A 19,442-nucleotide genomic window follows, 5' to 3' on the forward strand; every position below is an offset into this window, starting at 1 on the left:
TCCACAGTAAGAAATTAGAGGATAATGTCCCAAACTCATGTTATTTAGAAAAAAGGTAAATGCAAGAAGAATGAACAGGGTCTCTGGGGGGAGGAACTGGGTAGGATTTTTACTTCTTTTGTAATAAGCATTGTAGATAACTGACCATGTGCGCAGGTGTAGTTCCTAAGAAATAACTTTTAAAAATATGAATATAAAAGAATCAAAATGTTCAAAAAAAACACACTGAATAAATCTTGATGGCAACTTTCCTTCCTACGGTAGTGTCCTAAAGTAGTTTATTTTGCAAGGACCTTTCATGCTGAATTTTAAGAAACTTCTAGCTTAGAAGAATGGTGTTTAGTGCCCTTCAAAGCAATGACACACTGGGAGCATTAATGCTTCAATCAAATGGAAATCTTCCGCTTATAATTATTAACCTTTAGCTAGACAATGATCAGCTTTTAAACTTTCAGAACTCATTAAAATTCTTTTCAAGGAAAGAAAGGCATTTGAGAATTATGGAATTACTCCATAAATAGTACAGTAGAATTTTAGTGAATAATTCACAATAATCAAATTTCAATTTTTAATATGCAAATAATTGTCTTAGGATGGTTGGGTTATAACTGAGTCTTATTGCTAATAACTGACCCATTTTGCATGTATTTAGAAAGAAAAATATAAAGTAGTATTGAGCTCAAAAATGACAGCATGGGGAGGTGCCTTGCCACTAGTATAATCTTAAAGATATATTTGTGGAGTCTTCCTTTTCTACCTTTAAGATGGTCATTTAAAACAATCAGAGAGGACAAGTGCTGGTTACACAGTTCAATGTGTTCAGAGGCAGGGCTTGGTCTCTGCAGGCTCTGCATCCTTTGGGGCACTGCTTATTAACCAAGGGAGGATGCATGCTGGATGCGGCCCTTCTCAGGGAGCCTACCACGTGCTCTAGACCCTGGGTATCAGCTCAGGACCACCACTGCAGGAGAGGGACGACAAAGTAAAATAGCCTTGGCTGGTCTGTGTCCCACAGGGGGCTCTTCAATGGGGACCTCCAGAAATGACAGCATAACAAGGACAAGAGGACCATCAAGAGAACCACATGACAGAGGTCTGGTGATATTTGAGGTATGTATAAAATATGTCACCAGGTTTTTCACATCAGTTTTTATTGAGCACCTACTCTGCACCCAGCATTGCATGAGGTACCATGGACTATGGCGAATACAAAAGTATAAGATATGGTACCTGCCCTCAAGGCTACAAAACTGGAGGCAGAAATCAGACGTATGTGACTCAGGCAGCATGTGATATATACAAGAGTGCAAGTTTGAGACCATGTGGTGCTAAAAGGCCACGAGCATCCACAAGTCTGTTCTCGTAAGAGTAGGAGGGAATTAAAATTGGATCAGGAGGGACTGGCCTGCGTGGAATGGGGAAGGATGAAGCAGCAAGGCCACGTGGCTAGAGCTGGAGTTTGTGTTCCACTGAGGTCACTAGGAGCCTGGACAGAAGCTGAGGGCTGGGCTGGGCCTGTGGGCAATGAGGATATGCTGAGACCCCTCTTGATATGAAGGCTCAGTGGGCTCATCATGGATTCCCGCTGCCTCCCTCTCCTCTCCCCACACACCCCAGTCTGTCTCCCAGGCCATCTCCTAAGGAAATGGAATCTGCATGTTGAGCTGGGCCAGTGTCAGAAGTTTAGCAGCTACTGGAGAGACTGATCAGCCTCTAAGAGAGGGGAGGTTTGTCTGACTGGATATTTGCCCTGAAGTGGTGGAGCCAGGCTACCCATGCTGTTTGACAAGGTCCAGGCATGGGGGAAATTCCTGAAAAGTCAGGAAGTTCCGCAGCTGGCTCCTGCTACTTCCTTTCATTTGTTTATGGCAGTTTTCACAATCATGGAAATTTTCTATAAAGCTTTAAAATGACATTATGAGTACTGACGTTAATACTAGTTTCAGTAACGCACACTCCAGCAGTTTGAAAAATGTATCAATTCCAACATAATTGATAATGTGACAATTTCCAATATTTCTCCACATTCCCCGACTTGTAAATCATCTACCATAAGCAGTACTAAAATCTTTAACAAATCATGCTTGAAAGAACTATTGGAACCAAGCTTGGTAGAAGTCCTCACAAGAGGAAGCACTGAGGCAACCCAGAGACAAATTGGCCTGAAAAAAAAATGTACCACATACTGTTCCCACAGTAGGGGGACCCAATGTCCCAGCAAACAAACTAGGAAAAATAAAATTGCATGATTGTATGATGTAATGATCAAATAACAAATTTCTGATGTATAAATAAAGCTCCGCTGAGGCTATCAGTAGGAGATACTTGTCACCTGATCGAGTGTCAGGGTCTCCTCATTCCCTCATTCTTCACCTCCGACGACGCCGTCTCATCCTTCAGGGACCCTGCCCCGGTCGGAGCTGGACTGCGGCACTTCTCAGTAGAATGTGTTCCTCATATAGTCCTGATATAGTCCTTTTGGTTCCTCATATAGTCCTGACTTTTCAGGAATTTCCCCCATACTCGGATCTTGTCAAACAGCATGAGTAGCATGGCCTGTGCCAGAGGAGACGCCATTATTATGTAGATCAGCCTCTCAGGTTTTTGCAGTAGAACAATCTTATTCAGATGAGGAAGGGGCTAAAGGGGACAATAAAGAAAAACCGATCAGCTTCCCCCCAGAAGAGGGGGTGCTCAAGGAGGAGGCCGCAAAAATATTGTGAGCATGACTGGAATCTCTTGGCTAGTGCCCCAGATTACAATTCATTAGCAAATTTGCCTAAGCCTCAAAAAACCCCTCCGAAAACAAGATTTAAGAGCCATAAATATTACTATGAAAAACATGGGAAGTTTTGCAACCAGGATTACCATTTCCTGTTGCTGTTCCTAAGGGAGATCATGTTATAGTCACAGACTTACAAGATTGTTTCTTTACCATTCCCTTGGCTCCTCAGGATTGTAAAAGATTTGCTTTTCGTGTCCCTTCATCAAATCTTAAACGTCCTTATCAAAGATTTCAATGGACAGTGATACCTCAGGGAATGAAAAACACCCCAACTTTATGCCAAAAATTTGTAGGGGCCTCCCCTGGTGGCGCAGCAGTTGAGCGCTGGGCTGTGAAGCTGCCCACAGCCTCTGCAGCACCAGTTCGATCCCCGGACGCCGGCGAGGGTCCCACTTGGCGCGACAGACCTCTCCTGCCGCGCTAGCTGCTCCCCTCAGCAGTGTGTTTCGTCAGTCTGCCTGTTCTGTTCCCCGCTCTGGCTCTGGTGAATTCTCTCACCCTCCGGTGCTTCTGGCTGTACCCAGTGCTTGTATAAATAAATAAATCTTTAAAGAAAAAATTTGTAGATTTAGCCCTATCCAGCTTTAGAAAAGCATATCCTCAAGTATACTGTATTCATTGCATGGATGACATATTAATTAGTCATCCACAGTATTCCTTGCTACAGCAAGCCTTAAATGTCTTAACATCCTCTTTGCAGAATTTTGGGCTTGTTATAGCACCTGAAAAGATTCAAATTGATGCTCCAATAAATTATTTGGGGTGCATTGTTCATTCATTGTCAGTGTCACCTCAGCTCCTACAACTAAGGACTGATTCCCTGTACACATTAAATGACTTTCAAAAATTGCTAGGAGGGGCCTCCCTGGTGGCGTAGCGGTTGAGCGCTGGGTTGTGAAGCTGCCCGCGGCCTCTGCGGCACCGGTTCGATCCCCGGATGCTCCCCGGCCACCGGAGGAGGGTCCCACATGGCGCGCAGACCTCTCCTGCCGCCCGCTGCTCCCCTCAGCAGTGTACTTCAGTCCTTCTGCCTGCTCTGCTCCCCGCTCTGGCTCTGGTGAATTCTCTCACTCTCCCGTGCTTCTGACTGTACCCAGTGCATGTATAAACAAAACAAACAAACAAACAAATAAATAAAACATGCCTCTATAAAAAAAAAAAATAAAAAAATTGCTAGGAGATCTAAATTGGGTCAGACCATATCTTAAGCTCACTACTTATGACCTCCACCCTCTTTTCAATATTTTACAGGGCAACTCTGATCCCAGATCACCTAGGCAACTAATCCCAGTGTCAGTGTCTCCTCATTCCCTCATTCTTCACCTCTGCTGACACTCTCTCGTCCTTCAGGGACCCTGCCCCGGTTGGAGCTGGACTCTGGCACTGAGGTTTTTAAGTTGGGCTGATCAAGAGCAGAATATTCTGGATTCTCCTCACAAGGACCAACCCACACTGAGAATTTGGTGTTACCCCAAAGCCACATGTATCTAGAACTTTCTGTAAAACCAGAGGTGACTTCAGGAAGCCCCACCTCCAACTTATAGACCCCTCATATAGTCAGTTGTGGTCTCAGAGAAGCAGATTCCACCCTGGACCTCACAGGAGATAATTTCCTCTGCCACTTAAACGGCCCAGGGAGACTCAGTGGGTTTCCCTTCGGCTCACTTTGATGTATGTCTAACTCTAAGTCAGTCTGTTTAAAGTCAGGGAAGCTGTCAGTACAGTGGCTTTGGGTGAGGGGAAGGGAGGGAGCTATGGGACTTGAGGACAGCAAATGGCCTTAGATGTAATGTCAACTGGCCTTTCCCTGGAACAGCTGCATGGCATGCTTCACTGGGCAGCAAAGGGTGCTTTGCATCCTAGTCAACCAGGAGAACAGGGCCAAGTCAAAGGCAGTAGATAGAAGGAAGGGAGGGGCCCCCATGGGCCTCAGGGTGAAAGTTCACACAGGAAACCTCCAGAGCTGTGCAGCACAGCTGGACCAACAGCACCAAGCGGGGCTGCGGCCACAGGGAGGGCTGCAGCCGGTGTGGGGTCTGCCGCCCCTACCAGAGTCCCTGTCCAGGCGCCCTGTCCTGGACTCCAGAGCAGAGGCCCTGGAGGGTGGGGCGGGGCAGGTGCCGGGCTCAGGGCCTCAGCAGGAGGCGGGTTCCGGCACAGGAAGGGGACCAGGCAGTGCGTGAAGGTGGCGGTGAAGGTGTAGAAGGGCTCCTGCGACTCCGTGTTGGTGAAAGTCACGGAGCCCCCTTCATAGTCCAGGGCGATGCCCACTCTCCAGGCCCCAAGAGCTCCGCCTCAGGGCTGGTATTGGCCCAGATGCCAGCGGAGGAAAGGCACAGTGCCCACACGCCATCCTCGGGCCGTAGGGAAAGGGCTCCCCTCCTCTTGAGGGAGTCGCTGGCCACCCCCACCATGCAGCGCTCCTGGGCCTCCTCCTCCCCCTGGGACTCCTCATCCTTGTCAGTTTCCCAGCCTTTCGGATGGGGAGTCATAGCCGGCCTCCTCCTCCCCTTCCTCCTCCCTCTCCTCCCCTCCCTGCTCCCCTCTCCTCCTCACCCTCCTCCCTTCCCTCCTCCCTCCCTCCTCCTCACCCTCCTCCCCTCCCTCCTCCTCACCCTCCTCCCCTCCCTCCTCCCCTCTCCCTCCTCCCCCAGCCCTCCCTCTCCGCCTCCACCTCCCAGTAGACTTTGCCCCAGGTGAAGCCCTTACTGTCCAGCACCCCCAGCCCACAGTCCGACCGCTGTGGGGGCAGGCGTGGCCATGGGGACAGGCATGGCAATGGGGGCGGGGGTGGCTGTGGGGGCCCGAAGCGACGTCGGTGCTGGCCGCTGGAGGTCCCGCACTTCCGGCCCCTTGACGGCGGCAGGCGCCAGTTGGCTGACCGCAGGTCCGGGGACACGCTCGCTGTGGGGACAAGGGGAGACACAAGTGTCACAGGTGGACGGGAGGGGTCCCAGGTCCCCATGGGGTCAAAGGGCAGGACTGCAACACCCACAGCCTCATTCACAGCCAGATGGACAGCACCGGGGTCTCAGGGCGCGCGGTGCACAAGCTGCTGGCAGGGCTGGAGGAGCTGGTGGGAGTAGCTGTGAGGACAGAATAACCACACCCGGGGCAGGAAAGGGCCAGACTACCAAGTGGAGGCTCTCAAGCAGACTAAAGAGGAGTAGACTGGTCGGAAAATGCAAGGTGGGGCTTTACATGAGCAGCTGGGAAATTCTGCTTCTGATAGAACGTGCTCCAGGGATGGGGCTGGGGGACAGCAGCGGGCAGTCCTATTCTCCGTGGGGAGGATTCTTTTTTTTTTTTACAAACAAGAAAGTAAATTTACTTAAATTACTAAAATAGCTTTTAAAGTAATTTACAGACAGGTTAGCTGTGACAAATATTTTTCCTGAAAGAGGTAAGTGAAATCAGTTCCTTTAAAATTATTTTGGTCAGTGAAACATTTAATAAAAACATATGTTTCATCATATAATATACACGTTATAAAAGTCTTTTCAAAAACTCCTTAGAATCTTCTATAAATCAGATAATCTGACTGTGATAAGAACAAATTACAATAAGGGGTATAAATACATGAATACTGGTAGTCTCTAGTAGAAGGAAACTACGCTACATTCTACTACCAGTGACGGGATCCTCAAAATAATCATGCCAATGATGGGTTGTGGTACTCTACAAACAGTATTTTCACTCCCAAAAAAAAAGTGGATCTAGAATATTAAGATTCTAAGAAAGCCAAAGTAATTGGTAAATGAGAAAGCTTAGCTATATAGATGCAAAGTTACAACTGAAATCCTAGAGTACAGTAATGTATACTCATACATTTTAACACTCTTCATATATGGTGATTTTCACTCTCTTTTTTTTTATTTATTTATTTATTTATTTTTTTAATTTATTTATTTATTTTTTTTTTATAGAGGCATGTTTTATTTATTTATTTATTTGTTTGTTTGTTTGTTTTGTTTATACATGCACTGGGTACAGTCAGAAGCGCGGGAGGGTGAGAGAATTCACCAGAGCCAGAGCGGGGAGCAGAGCAGGCAGAAGGACCGAAGCACACTGCTGAGGGGAGCAGCGGGCGGCAGGAGAGGTCTGCGCGCCATGTGGGACCCTCCTCTGGTGGCCGGGGAGCAGCCGGGGATCGAACCGGCGCCGCAGAGGCCGCGGGCAGCTTCGCAACCCAGCGCTCAACCGCTGCGCCACCGGGGAGGCCCAAATTTTCACTCTCTTTTTGATTTGAAGTACTCTTAAATAAAGATTTATCGTGTGCATAGTAAATCTATCTATTATAAGAGCATTCAAATACACTCAGAAGTCCTTTTATTACTTTTGTTTCTTTAAGCAAAAGTTGACTGCAACATACGAACATTCAGAAAATGAAATCTTCAGAAATGTTGGTTAACATGGTTTACCAATTCCTGAATTATTTTCTCAATTCAAACAAATGCCTCAGGTCATGTCCAAAATAACTGGATAACTGAAAAAAGCAAGTCTACTAAGCCTTGTGATACATATGCTTCCAAAGCATGCTCCTAAGGGGAAGGGCTAAACATTGTTTTAAAGAAAAAGGACATGCAAAAAAACAAATCCCAACAGAAATCACTGAGAATGGAGTTCATATAACTATGTTTGATTGACTTAAGTCTCAGTGGCTGATTTTAACATTTCATCTCATCACTTTAGCTCCCACGTTTCCCATCACAATTTCTCATTTTTTCCTTGCTTTCTTCCCACCCTCTAAAAAAAACCCCAAACATACACTCAGTTGAACTTGCATTACTTTTGCTCCTTTAAGCAGAAGCTGACTAACACCTAAAAGATGTGAAAGAGAACAAAATGGGAAAACCCATGGCTGCATTTAGGGAGCTGACTTACTAGTGACTCAACAAACTGAAAAATCTAAGTTATAAAATCGGGAAGATTCACTGGAAGGACCCTAAACCTTCCCATGGGTAGCAATAATGATTCAAACCAGAATCTGAACAGATCCTCTATGGGACTGCAAATAATTTATAGTTCTCAGATACCATTAAGAGAGTTCTCAATGAACACAGGAAAATGATTCCTTCTCCAGTAACAGATAATTGCATTGAATAAATGAGTTAGATGTCCTATGTTGACATAAGGACTTAGCTTCCTTTAAAAAGAGACCAGTTCTTTCAAAAAGAGCTCTGAGTCCATCTCTGGTTAGGAAATATGAATATTCTTTCAATTTGGGATATGATTTTCTCTTCTGTCACCCCTTAAAAGCCGATGCCCCTCTTCAAGTCATGTTCAGGTTGTACAGGCAGAACTACATGAGAAATACGGCTCCAGAGCCCACCCAGTTTGTCCAAGTCCATGTGATTGTAGGAGCTGGATGTGTTAGAGTTGATGAACTTGACTGAGGAAATCCCTCACTTTTTTCTTCAATTTCCTTTAGACCTAGACTGCTTCAAGTGTTTCTTCTTCCAACTGGGCTGTCAGGACTAAGACTACATCTTTGAAGGCTGCATGTTTATGGTCACAATACTTATAGAAGATCAAGGCAGAGCCAGCAGGCAGTGACTCGATGTGGTGTACCACAGCTTTGCCTTCCCCATTAATCCGGATGGCATGGCCACTATGGGAGGAAGAATAGGCATCAGCAATTTGTTCAGTCAGACACCTGAGTACTTCCTTCTTCAGCATCTTGGGCAGCAGTAAGTAGTAAGATAGCAAGCTGGAGCCGAGGCTGGGAGCTATTAAGATGTTTCTCCAGGAATGTTAGGCCCCTTTTCCACAGCTTCTCATCTTGACCTTGGTATTTATTCATAAGTTGTTTCATCTTGTTCTGGAACACAAACAGCAGTAGTCGTTTCTACCTTAGATGAATGAACCAAGAAATCCCAACAACAGAAAGCAGAAATAATACCAACAACCACTTCTGAAAAAACTTGCATTCTTGGGTTGTCCAGCCACTTTTGATTGGCTGGAGGTTGGTGGAGACTGACTGCCAACCTTTGATTTCTGTGTGCTGTCATTTTGCATTTTAGACCCCCATTTTGTGGTTTGTTCAACCCATTTCTGAGAGTTTTTTGGATATCTTAGCACTGAACGTTGTTTATCAAAAGCTGTGAATTCTCGACTTTGTGATGACCGCCAAAGTAATTCTGGATATTGACTTGACGATCTGGAGGTTTGATCTCCACTCTCCACAGATTCCCTGGATCTGGCATGAGCGGTCACATCACTCTCAGAGCTGTTTTGATCATCATCTTCACTATTTTCTTCAGAGAAACTGGTCTCCGGTTGGACACTGGTACTTTCTAATTCACTCATTTTAATATTTCCATTTGTTTTGTGTGCCGAATCAGATCTGTTTCTTCTTAGAGAGGACCTACGGAGGTCACATATAGGATCTTCATCTTCAATCGCAGCTGAGATATCTTGTGTTCTGCTAGTTTTCTTTGAGACCATGTTGCTTAAAACAGTTTGTGAAGATAGCAATGGTTCATCCTCTTCAGAGAAATGTGAGTCCCGTATCCTTCTTCTAGTCGTAGCTAGAGCCTGCTGTGGCGGAAGCTGCCATGAGTTCTGCTGCTGCTGCTGTAGGCAGGACACATTTCATGTCTTCATCTCTTCAGCTTCCTCGGATCTCTGCTGCCTCCACTGAGATCGAAGGTAGTAGATGCTTTCTCTCACTTCCTCTTTCTCAGAATCAGACCGGAACTCTTCCCAGGAGTATTCTTTTTTTTTTTTTTTTTTTTTAAATAGAGGCATGTTTTATTTTATTTATTTATTTGTTTGTTTTTGTTTATACATGCACTGGGTACAGTCAGAAGCGCGGGAGGGTGAGAGAATTCACCAGAGCCAGAGCGGGGAGCAGAGCAGGCAGAAGGACGGAAGTACACTGCTGAGGGGAGCAGCGGGCGGCAGGAGAGGTCTGCGCACCATGTGGGATCCTCTTCCGGTGGCCGGGGAGCACCCGGGGATCGAACCGGCACCACAGAGGCTGCGGCAGCTTCGCAATCCAGCGCTCAACTGCTGCGCCACCGGGGAGGCCCCTCCCAGGAGTATTCTTTATTTGAGGCAAATGTCCTTGGACACTCACCTTTCTCATACTCCAAGTCTCTGAGCAGCTTCTCTGGGGAGAATAAAAGGACAGCAATGACCTTCAAGCCCAGCAAACTGAAAGTCCATTTCTTACTCAGTCTTTATTTCATGACCAGGGCTCCCTCCTGGGATCCCAAGAAGAGAAACAACCAGGAGAGGAATGAGGGGTCAGGACTGAGCTCAGAGACAATGGGAGGGAGCCAGGTCTCCTCCCTTAAAGTGGCGCCTAGCTCCTGGCTCCCACCTGGAGTTGTGCCAACACTTACCTTGGAACTCTTGCAGGCCTTGCTGCAGAGACAGAAGCTTATCTGAGAGTGCTCTCTTTTTCTTCACTACTGGAGAGAGGGGTATCTCAGTCCAGACCTTCCGTGGGTACCTGAGAGGAGGCAGGCACAATCTGTTACTTCCTCCTCTTTAATTCCACTCAGTCCTCATGGCAATTATTTAAGGGAGAGAACAGAATGATTATCTCCTGTCAATGCACAGAAAAAAACAGGCCTCAAAGATACCAAGGGAACTACCCAGGGTTGAGTCAGGGCTCAGGACAGGCAGGAGACTCGATTTGCCGAGTACCTGTCTATAAAGCCACCCTCTCCCGTCTCAGACACAGAGAGGGTCAAAGAGTTGGGGATACACAGAGAACTTGCTCGGGTGGAGAGCAAGACTCCAGTTCTCAAGGATTTGCTCTGCTTCAGAGAGGAAAGGCCTTCAGGATGAATCATGGGATTCAGGAACTTTATTGATCCCCATTAATTTAAGTGGGTCAAGGGGGAGGGGCAGAGGCACAGGGGAAGGAGGTACATAGTGGAAAGGAAGCTTTTACCTGTTCAAGATGTCTTTGGAGTCCTGGAAGGGAAGCACAAGCATCAATGAGAATGAAGGATTTCCTTCAAATGTCCCAACACTGTACTAGGACCAGGGATGCATCAATGACCAGACAAGCAAGGCCCCTGCTTAGGGAGCTGCCATTCCAGTGGCAGCACTGGATAGAACAAGAAAACACAAAATAATCCCAGTGACAGGGAAAATGGAGGTAGGGGTACCAGGCCTACTTCTCTGGGGTGATAGCACTTGTGCTGAGACTTGAAGAGGGAGAAGGTAGTGACAGGAAGGGAAGAAGGCAAGGTGGGGAATGTTTTGGCAAAGAAGACAAGGGCCAGATCAGGCAGGGCTGGAGGCCTACTAAGGCGTTCAAATTTTGTTCTATGTACCAAAGCCAGCAAAGGGTTTCAAGAAGGAATATATGTGATATGTATATGTAGTCTAATTGGCATGTGGTTGAGGTTACTAAGTAATACCCAGGATCCAGCCTCCCATTTTCTCTTTTTTCTTTTATTTTTTTAAAAACTTTAAGGATTTATTTATTTATACAAGAACTGGGGTACAGGCCAGAGGCGTGGGAGAGTGAGAGGATTCACTAGAGACAGAGTGGGGAGCAGAACAGGCAGACGGACAAAAAACACTGCTGAGGGGAGCAGCGGGTGAGACAGAAGAGGTCTGCCGCGCCATGTGGGTATCTCCCTGGCCAGCTGGGAATCGAACCCACGCTGCAGGACAGCTTCACAGTGCTGCACTCAACCCACTGGACCACCAGAGAGTCCCCCATTTTCTTTTTAGTATAGAGCCCCTGAAATAATAGCTGGGCAGATGCCACCCAACAAAAGACATTTCCCAGATTCCTCTGTAACCAGATCTGATCATGCAACTAAATTCTAGTCAAATGGATGTGAAAGGAACCAATGACTGCAATTTTGGGATAATAGCCTTTATAATAATGAAACTGCTTTTTATTTCCTCGTCTGAATTCTGGATGTGGTGGTGGTGGTGAACCCAACTTTGACTACGACACTAAGAATACACTCCAAGAAGTTAGTGGGACAACCAGATGGAAAACAGCTGATATGGACAACTCAGGGACAGTCGCCCTGAGGGTATTTCAGGGCCAGAATCTACTGACCCCTCACACTAAATCCTGAAAAGCTGAATCAGGAAGCTTCCTCCAGCAGTCACTTAAATCACTCATCTGTTGCTCCACCCCACTTTTTAGCATTTTCCCTGGGGCTATCTATCCTCACCAGCAACCCCCACCAGGGAGCACCATCTGTTAACAGTCTACAGCTTTAGCCAAAGTGTTTGTTGGTTACATTAGCACCAAATTGTGGCTGCTGCTGTTTCAAAGTCCCAGGAGGAATGTGGGGGTCTGCTCCAGGGGCAGCCATGTAAGAAATCATGACATCCCCATCCCCACAATGAAACAGTAGCCCAGAGACTGGTTGTAAGTTTCTGCCAAATTCTTCTAATCTGTACCTTAAAACAAGTAAGTTCAAGGCAGCTTCAGGGGAATGGACGACAGCTCTGACAAAATGTGTGCCAAAAAGTCTGCTGATGGGCCTCCCTGCAGGCACAAGGGGTTAACACACAACCTATGGAGCTGTCCACAGCCACTGCAGCATGAGTTTTATCCCCGGAGAAATGCTGTGTAAACGAGTAAATGAATAGGCAGTGTGGGGAGAAGGGCTTGGGGGGGTGGTGTCAATGGGCATATTCTGTGACATGGAAGTTGCTAGAACAGTAGGGAGAGAATGAGGCTATCTAAGGTTAAAGGTTGTGAGCAGTGCAGAGAGGGACCAATATAGGAATACAGACAGGTACAGGAATCCTCCCACACACAGAAGGGGAGATGGGGTGCCCAAGGCAACCTGCAGCCATCACAGGGCCTCCAAGGGAAGCGGCCTGCTCAGGAACTACCACCCTGACACTCCTGGGGTAATCAAGAGGAGAGCTGAAGTGGGGACAGCAGTCAGGGCCCACCTCTGGCATGGGACACACGTGGGTGTCAACCAAGAGCACTCGGGAAGGTTCTTCACACATAGGTGGACGGTGACCCACAATGAAGGAGGCAGAGTGTGACCTGACCCCTAAACGCCATCCAGGACTGCATAGGGAGAATGTCGGTGTCTGACCAGTATCTGACAGAGGAGGTCTCTGACCTCCGCACGCTTGTCCTTCAACACTGTCCTGATTTAACACTGTCCTAGCCCATTGATCTTTCTTTGTCTATCACCTTTGTTGAAAGGACGGTTTTACATCATTTGTCTTGCTGCTTCTTGCTCTCACCTGAATTTCTCTACCAGACTTTTGAATCAGGCCTCTATTTTAATCAGGTCTTATTCTTACTGTCTGGGAAAATATTAACAGCAACGAGGAAGTCAGCGGTCCCACTTCCTTGTAGCAAAAGCAAACCAAAACAAACACGCAAACAAAAACCCATCCGTACAACACTCCATGCACTGGTTTTAAGTAGACACCCACTTTCTCTCCTCTCCTCGTACCTCCTCCTCTCTCCCAGTTTGAATGGTCTCGAAGCACTAAAGGCCGGGCCTCTTTTGGCCCACAAGGTTTTTTGGGTGAATTGGGGTGAGGATGCCCTCTGGGCAGACCCCACCAGTACCCCCAGCCATGATCCTCTGTTCCAGGAGCAAGGGCACCACACAGGGAGGCGGCTACAGGGAAAGGAGGGATCTGTGTCCCTGAGCTGGAAGGAGAAGAGGAGGGGGAGAGGGAGCAAGTGGACCAGGCCGAGTCTGAGAGGAACAGCATGTACCTGGAGGGAGCCAGGGAGACATTTGGGACCAAAAGAGACAAGAACAAGAGCACAGAGGTTTGGGAGTCAGGCCACCTGGATGGAGGCTTAGGCTGGATTCCTGACCTCCCTCCTGGTCTGGGACAGACCCCCTTCAGCTCTCCGGCCCTTGGAGAGCAGAGTCCTAAATCCCTGCAAGCCTGATGCCCCAGCTAGACCCATGATGGAGAGGCAGACGAGGCTGACTCTAGGAGACTGCCGCTGGCCAGGGACAACAGTTCCTAGGGGGGACCTTGGGTGGTTTGCTGCAGCAGACAGGCCTAGTCAGCCTAAACCACACAAGTGAGAAGACCACCCATGGCCTTCTCTGGCCACTGAGGGTGGAAAGATCTAGCAGCCCCTCTCTGAAGGCCCAAGCCCCATTCAGGGACGTGTGAGGATCCAGAGTGAGCTGTCGTTTGTTTCAAACTGGCACCCTGCACTCCAGCCCACAGCTCTCCCTTCTCAGCATCGAAGCTGCTTCCTCCAAGAAGGACTGCCCGCTCCCCACGCACCTTTTTCTCTGAGGGTAATTCTCTACAGTCCCAAAGAAAACCTCAGTCATCTATCTCCCTTCTTCAGTTGCCCATTGACTCTAGATCCTTGGGGTCTTTGAGAGAAGCCACAGTTAAGCCCCGACGCTGCAAGCTTCTTTATCTCCAGATCCATAAAAAGCCAGTACTGGTCAAGTGACTGCCAATGACTTGTTCCAACAGGCTCATGATCATAGTGATGAGAATGAAGACAGTAAAGAAAATACTAACTTTTCCTTCTATTCCTACAGTACTTTTTAGCATTTTAAACATTTTTGGTGAAAATTTAGCTTTTGAAGTGACACCATGCCAGTTATCTCTTGGAGGCTTATGTGGCCACTGGAATAAGTAGGGTGGGTAAGGATTATCATCCCCAGGGTTCAGATGAAAACATAAGGCCCTGAGAGGAAGAGGCTCTCCATGGTCCTGCAAGCAGGTGACAGGGGCCCAGCCCTGGGGAGGTCTCTCACCTGCAGGAGCTCTGCAGCCGGCTGCTGTGCCTTGTCCTCCAGCTCAGAGATGACCTGTGTCAGCCGGGCGAACTCTTCAGCACTCCTGGCTTTGTACTGCTCCCTGTTCTATATGAGCTCCTGCCCCAGCTTCCCCAGCTGGTCCAGCAGGTGTTGTTCCTGTTCCCTCAGGATCTGATGGCCTTGCTCAAACTCAGCCATGATGCTCTTCCTCCCTCTGCTCCTGCAGCTTCTCCTACAGGAATGGAAGGGCGGGGAGGGGTGACGGTGACGCTGCTGCCTTAGGTGAAAAATCCCTCCAGGAGGTACACAAAGCTGGCTCTTCCCCGCTATCTACCTCCATTCACCAATTCTCAGCACCCAGCCTCAAAGACACAGTAAGTAAATCTGTTTGGTCTCCTGACAGCACATGGTCAGCCCACTCTATTCCAGGTAACCTGGTATGTTCCATGGCCTTTTAAGGAACTCTGAGAGCCAGCACCCTTCTTTCCTGAACACTGATCTGCCACCTCTCAGGAAGCTTTCCTTAGCTAACTTCATCCAAGCCCAGTCTATCCTCCCTTCAGCTCCCTCCTAATGTGTAAAATACCTGAATGTATTCCATCCCTGCCATGGAGCCTGCCTTCTGTTCTGTCACTGGAAGTGTGGAATGTCTGTCTCTTTTCCTGCTTCCAACTCTCCCCACCATGGTCAGGGTGTGCCCGCCTACACTGGTTAGACTCAGGTACTCCCCTGAAGCCAGTTCCTTCCTTGTCAAGCCATCTGGCTCCCCTCCAAACTCAGGAATCCTGTCTTCCTCCCCTTCTTTAAAGAACAAACCAGGCCTTCCTCAGTTCCCCACACTGGCGCCCTCTGCAGACCAGCAGCAGCTACCAGCCACAACCTGCAGCAGAGGTGAGTCACAGAGAAGAGACCTCGGCTGACCTCTAGACTGGTCACTGTCAGATGGGGAAACAGACCAAAAGCCACACGGCTCACACTCGCAGGCTTGGGCTCATACCCCAGGGCTCCCAGCCACCTGGCAGGGGCTCACCCTCCCAGGTGCTGAGCTGCCTCCCAGCAATACCCCAGCCCCGCAATGCCCCAGCTGCACCCCTGCTTCCCAAGGCCAATAATCTGGGGCCTTTCTCCTAACAGCGTGACTTACCAGAGTACCTGTGATATCAGATTCTCCCTTTGTCTGTAAGTTCTGAACTTTGTCTCGGTCTTCCCTTAAGCTACTCAGGTGTTTCAGGATATTTTCCTGTAGAAAAACAGGCAGTGGGACAGGTGGACACGCTGGGCTGGGGCGGGAGGGCAGACTTGGGCTTAGTTCTCAGCCAACAGGAAGCTTTCAGAGGGTCTCAGCCAGGCTTGACTCCAGAGGAGTTCAGAGCCAAGATCCTAAGGGGGTGGCAGAGCACCCCGCTGTGAGGAGGGTTTACCTTGTGCAGCTACCTGGCCTTCTCCATCAGGAAGGCCGTGTGGGACCTGTGCTCCCACGACTCCCTGCACATCACGCATAGCAGCTTCCCGTCGTCCTCGCAGTAGTAGTACAGCTTCTCCTGGTGCCGCTCGCACAGCTGCACGTCCGACTGCTCCTGGGCCGCTTCTCCCTGCTGCCTGCCCTTGTCCACCTTCAGGCGCTCGATGTTCTTCACCAGGCTGGCCAGCTGCCACACAGGCCGGATGTTCTCCTTCTTAAAAGGCTTCTTGCAGAGGGGACAGATGGGGCGGCTGCGCATGAACGAGGGGATGTCAGTGGTACAGCCGTGGCAGAAGACGTGGCCACAGTCGATGGTCACCGGGTCCCGCAGGTGATTGAGGCAGATGGAGCAGGTCACCTCCTCCTCCAGGGTCCGCAGAGGGGCTGACGCAGCCATGGTGTCCTCGGTTCTGAGGGTTCCCTCTTCACTAGTGAGGTCCTCTCTTCCTTGGGGATAAGACACAGAGTCAGGGGGCCTCCCCGGTGGCGCAGCGGTTGAGCGCTGGATTGCAAAGCTGCCTCAGTCTCTGCAGCGCCGGTTCGATCCCCGGCTGCTCCCCGGCCACCGGAGGAGGGTCCCACATGGCGCGCAGACCTCTCCTGCCGCCCACTGCTCCCCTCAGCAGTGTGCTTCGGTCCTTCTGCCTGCTCTGCTCCCCGCTCTGGCTCTGGTGAATTCTCTCACCCTCCCGCGCTTCTGACTGTACCCAGTGCATGTATAAACAAAACAAACAAACAAACAAATAAATAAATAAATAAAACATGTGCCTCTATTAAAAAAAGACACAGAGTCAGGAGTGGGCACATAGGAGAGGCAGAGGTGCTGCCTGGCACAGGGCCACCAGCTCCAGCAACAGCCAGTCACACCGACAGCTCCTACAAGGCCCCAACAGTACCAGAGGACCATTTTACAGAGGAGGAAACTTAGGCCGCAGAGGGCAGCTTGACAGAGTAGACAGCATTCCTACCAACTGACAGAGCAAGATACCCCGGTAACTTTCTGCTGGAAACTGTCCTAATAAACACACAAGTCTACATTGTGCAGTGTGCACACAGTGCTCCCTCAGCTGTGCTGGGCACAAGGTGCACAACTCTTCATAAGGAGCCCTGACAGGCAAGAGCCCCTCTGTCTGCCCTTCCAGGTTTCTGGTGGCAAGCACCAAGAGCACCGAGCCTCCTGACCCAGATTCAAGAAGCATCAAGCGCCTAGTGCCTTCCTTTGTGGACTCCTTCTTGGGCTGTGAGGTGGCTTCGGTGTGGTTCACTTCCCCTAGATGCCGACTCCACTTGGCCTCCGCCTGCCAGGAGCATGGTCTGGCCACACTGCATTCATTCTCAGCCACCATTCATGCTCTGCTGCTCACAATGGTGGACCGTCCAGGCTGAGCTGGTGAAGGAAACCCATATAGGAGATATAGTCTGGGGGCTGCATGTGCTAATGAGGGTGCCACGCTCAGGGGGAACACATCGCTGAGCAGAGAGAGGATGTCAGTCCCAACCACTTTTGTAGCCCCAGCACAATTCCTGGCTGCATTTAGGAGCCCAGCACATATGACTGCCTTCAGCCCTGACTCTGTGACAAAAGAGCTTATGAAGGACCCTGAGCCTCAGTTTACTGAGCCATAGAATGGGGAGAATGACACTTAGCCTCAAGGGTTTCAAAGTGGGTTGAGTGAAAGAATTCTGTTGAAAATATTAAGCACGAGCATAGTACAGAGGAAAAATCTAGGAGCAAATTCAGGGAATATTCAAAGCACAGAGTGTAAGAATGGAAAAGGTGGCAGCAAGAGATAGTGAGGGCCTCCCTAGTGGCCTAGTCACAGCACTATCACTGCTGTGGCCTGAGTTCAATCCCCAGCAAGGGGGCTAACCCACATGGTACAGCAGACCCCTACTGTCTCACCTGCTGCTCCCCTCAGCAGTGTATTTCAGTCATTCTGCCTGTTCTGTTCCCCACTGTCTCTGGTGAATCCTCTTATACCCACCCCCCCACTCTGCACCTCTGGCCTATACCCCAGTTCTTCAACGCAAAAATAAATAAACCTATAAATAAACATCACTGCTAGAATATAAGAGAATATAAAAACTCTAATATAATATAATCTTTAAATAAGATTTGTGCCTTCCTATGTTCATATCAACATTATTCACAATAACCAAGTCATGGAACCAACCTAAGTGCCCAGTGACCAAAAATGGATAAAGAAAACTAGAATATATACTCAACAGAATACTACTCAGTTAATTATAAAGATGACACAGTATCTTTTGAGACAAAATGGATAGCTCTTGAGGTGATTAGGCTAAGTGAAAGAAGACAGATACAAATGGTATCACTAATTTGTGGAATATAAACAACAAAGAAATAAAAACTTGTGAGGCCTCCCTGGTGGTGCAAGGAGTTAAGACACAGCCTATGAAGCTATCCGCAAGCACTGCAGCACGAGGTCGATCCCCGGCCAGGGAGCAACCCACACAGCATAGTAGACTCCTGACTTGCCCACTGCTCCCCTCAGCAGTGTATTTCAGTCAGTCTGTCTGTTCTGCGACCACTCTGTCTCTAGTGAATCCTCTCACCCCCTGCACCTCTGGCCTGTACCCCAGTTCTTGTATGCATAAATAAATTAAAAAGAAAAAGAAAAAAAAATACAGCAAACAGAACTTAGACCTTATGAAAACTACACTGGTTACCAGGAGAACAGGGGAGGAGGGAGGAAAATGAGGAAGGAAGGGGGACAGGACATGAAGTGGGGTTTGGTGGAGGGTGAGCAAGCACCTATATATATGGGGGTGTGAAAATGTATCCCTGAAATTATAGTTATGTAAAATATAAATTAGTAAAATTTGAGAAAATTAAAGTATTTATTTTTAAATGGTACTTATTGAGGTTATATATGAGAATGTCCATTTTTTAAGGCAACGCATGCTGCTGCAGTATTTAGGACTTCATGACTGAAACTTTTAAATGTTTCAGCAAAACACAAACATTAGAAAGTTTTCCGAGGAGAGGGGTTATGATTTTCCATATTTCAAAAGAATCCACAAAGGTCTGCAACTACCAAAGATGTTAAAGTCACTAAGGAAGAGATCACGGTGCCTGACACACCGTAGGAGGCCAATACAAACGTGTTGAGCAAATAAAAGGACTTGGAGAGTTGAAGGCGACACTAACTGTATCAAACCACTTGTCTGCAAGTCAGCCATTATCAGAGAAATAAAACAGACGTTTCTATGTTCAGTCCCATCGCCTGGCTATACAGGACCCATCGCGGCTTATGATGAAAGGACTAACCTGCACTGCTGAGTACATGCAAATCTGTGAGTGAACAGCCAGGTTCAAGTTCAGGCTCTGTAACCACTGGTGAGGAACAAAACTGGGCAACAGCATTTATTAAGAACCCACCTTGGGCTTCCCCTGGTGGCGCAGCGGTTGAGCGCTGGGCTGCGAAGCTGCCCGCAGCCTCTGCCGCGCCAGTTCAATCCC

At 48.4% G+C, this 19,442-nt stretch overlaps 1 pseudogene; it reads right to left on the reverse strand.

The window, feature by feature from the left end:
• Window positions 1–7,981: 7,981 nt before the first annotated feature.
• LOC119253061 (torsin-1A-interacting protein 1-like) lies at window positions 7,982–9,505 on the reverse strand (annotated as a pseudogene).
• Window positions 9,506–19,442: the final 9,937 nt, after the last annotated feature.

Source organism: Talpa occidentalis, unplaced genomic scaffold (genome assembly GCF_014898055.3).
Source record: "Talpa occidentalis isolate TD23 unplaced genomic scaffold, MPIMG_talOcc4v2.1 talOcc4.2, whole genome shotgun sequence".
NCBI classification, from domain to species: Eukaryota; Metazoa; Chordata; class Mammalia; order Eulipotyphla; family Talpidae; genus Talpa; species Talpa occidentalis.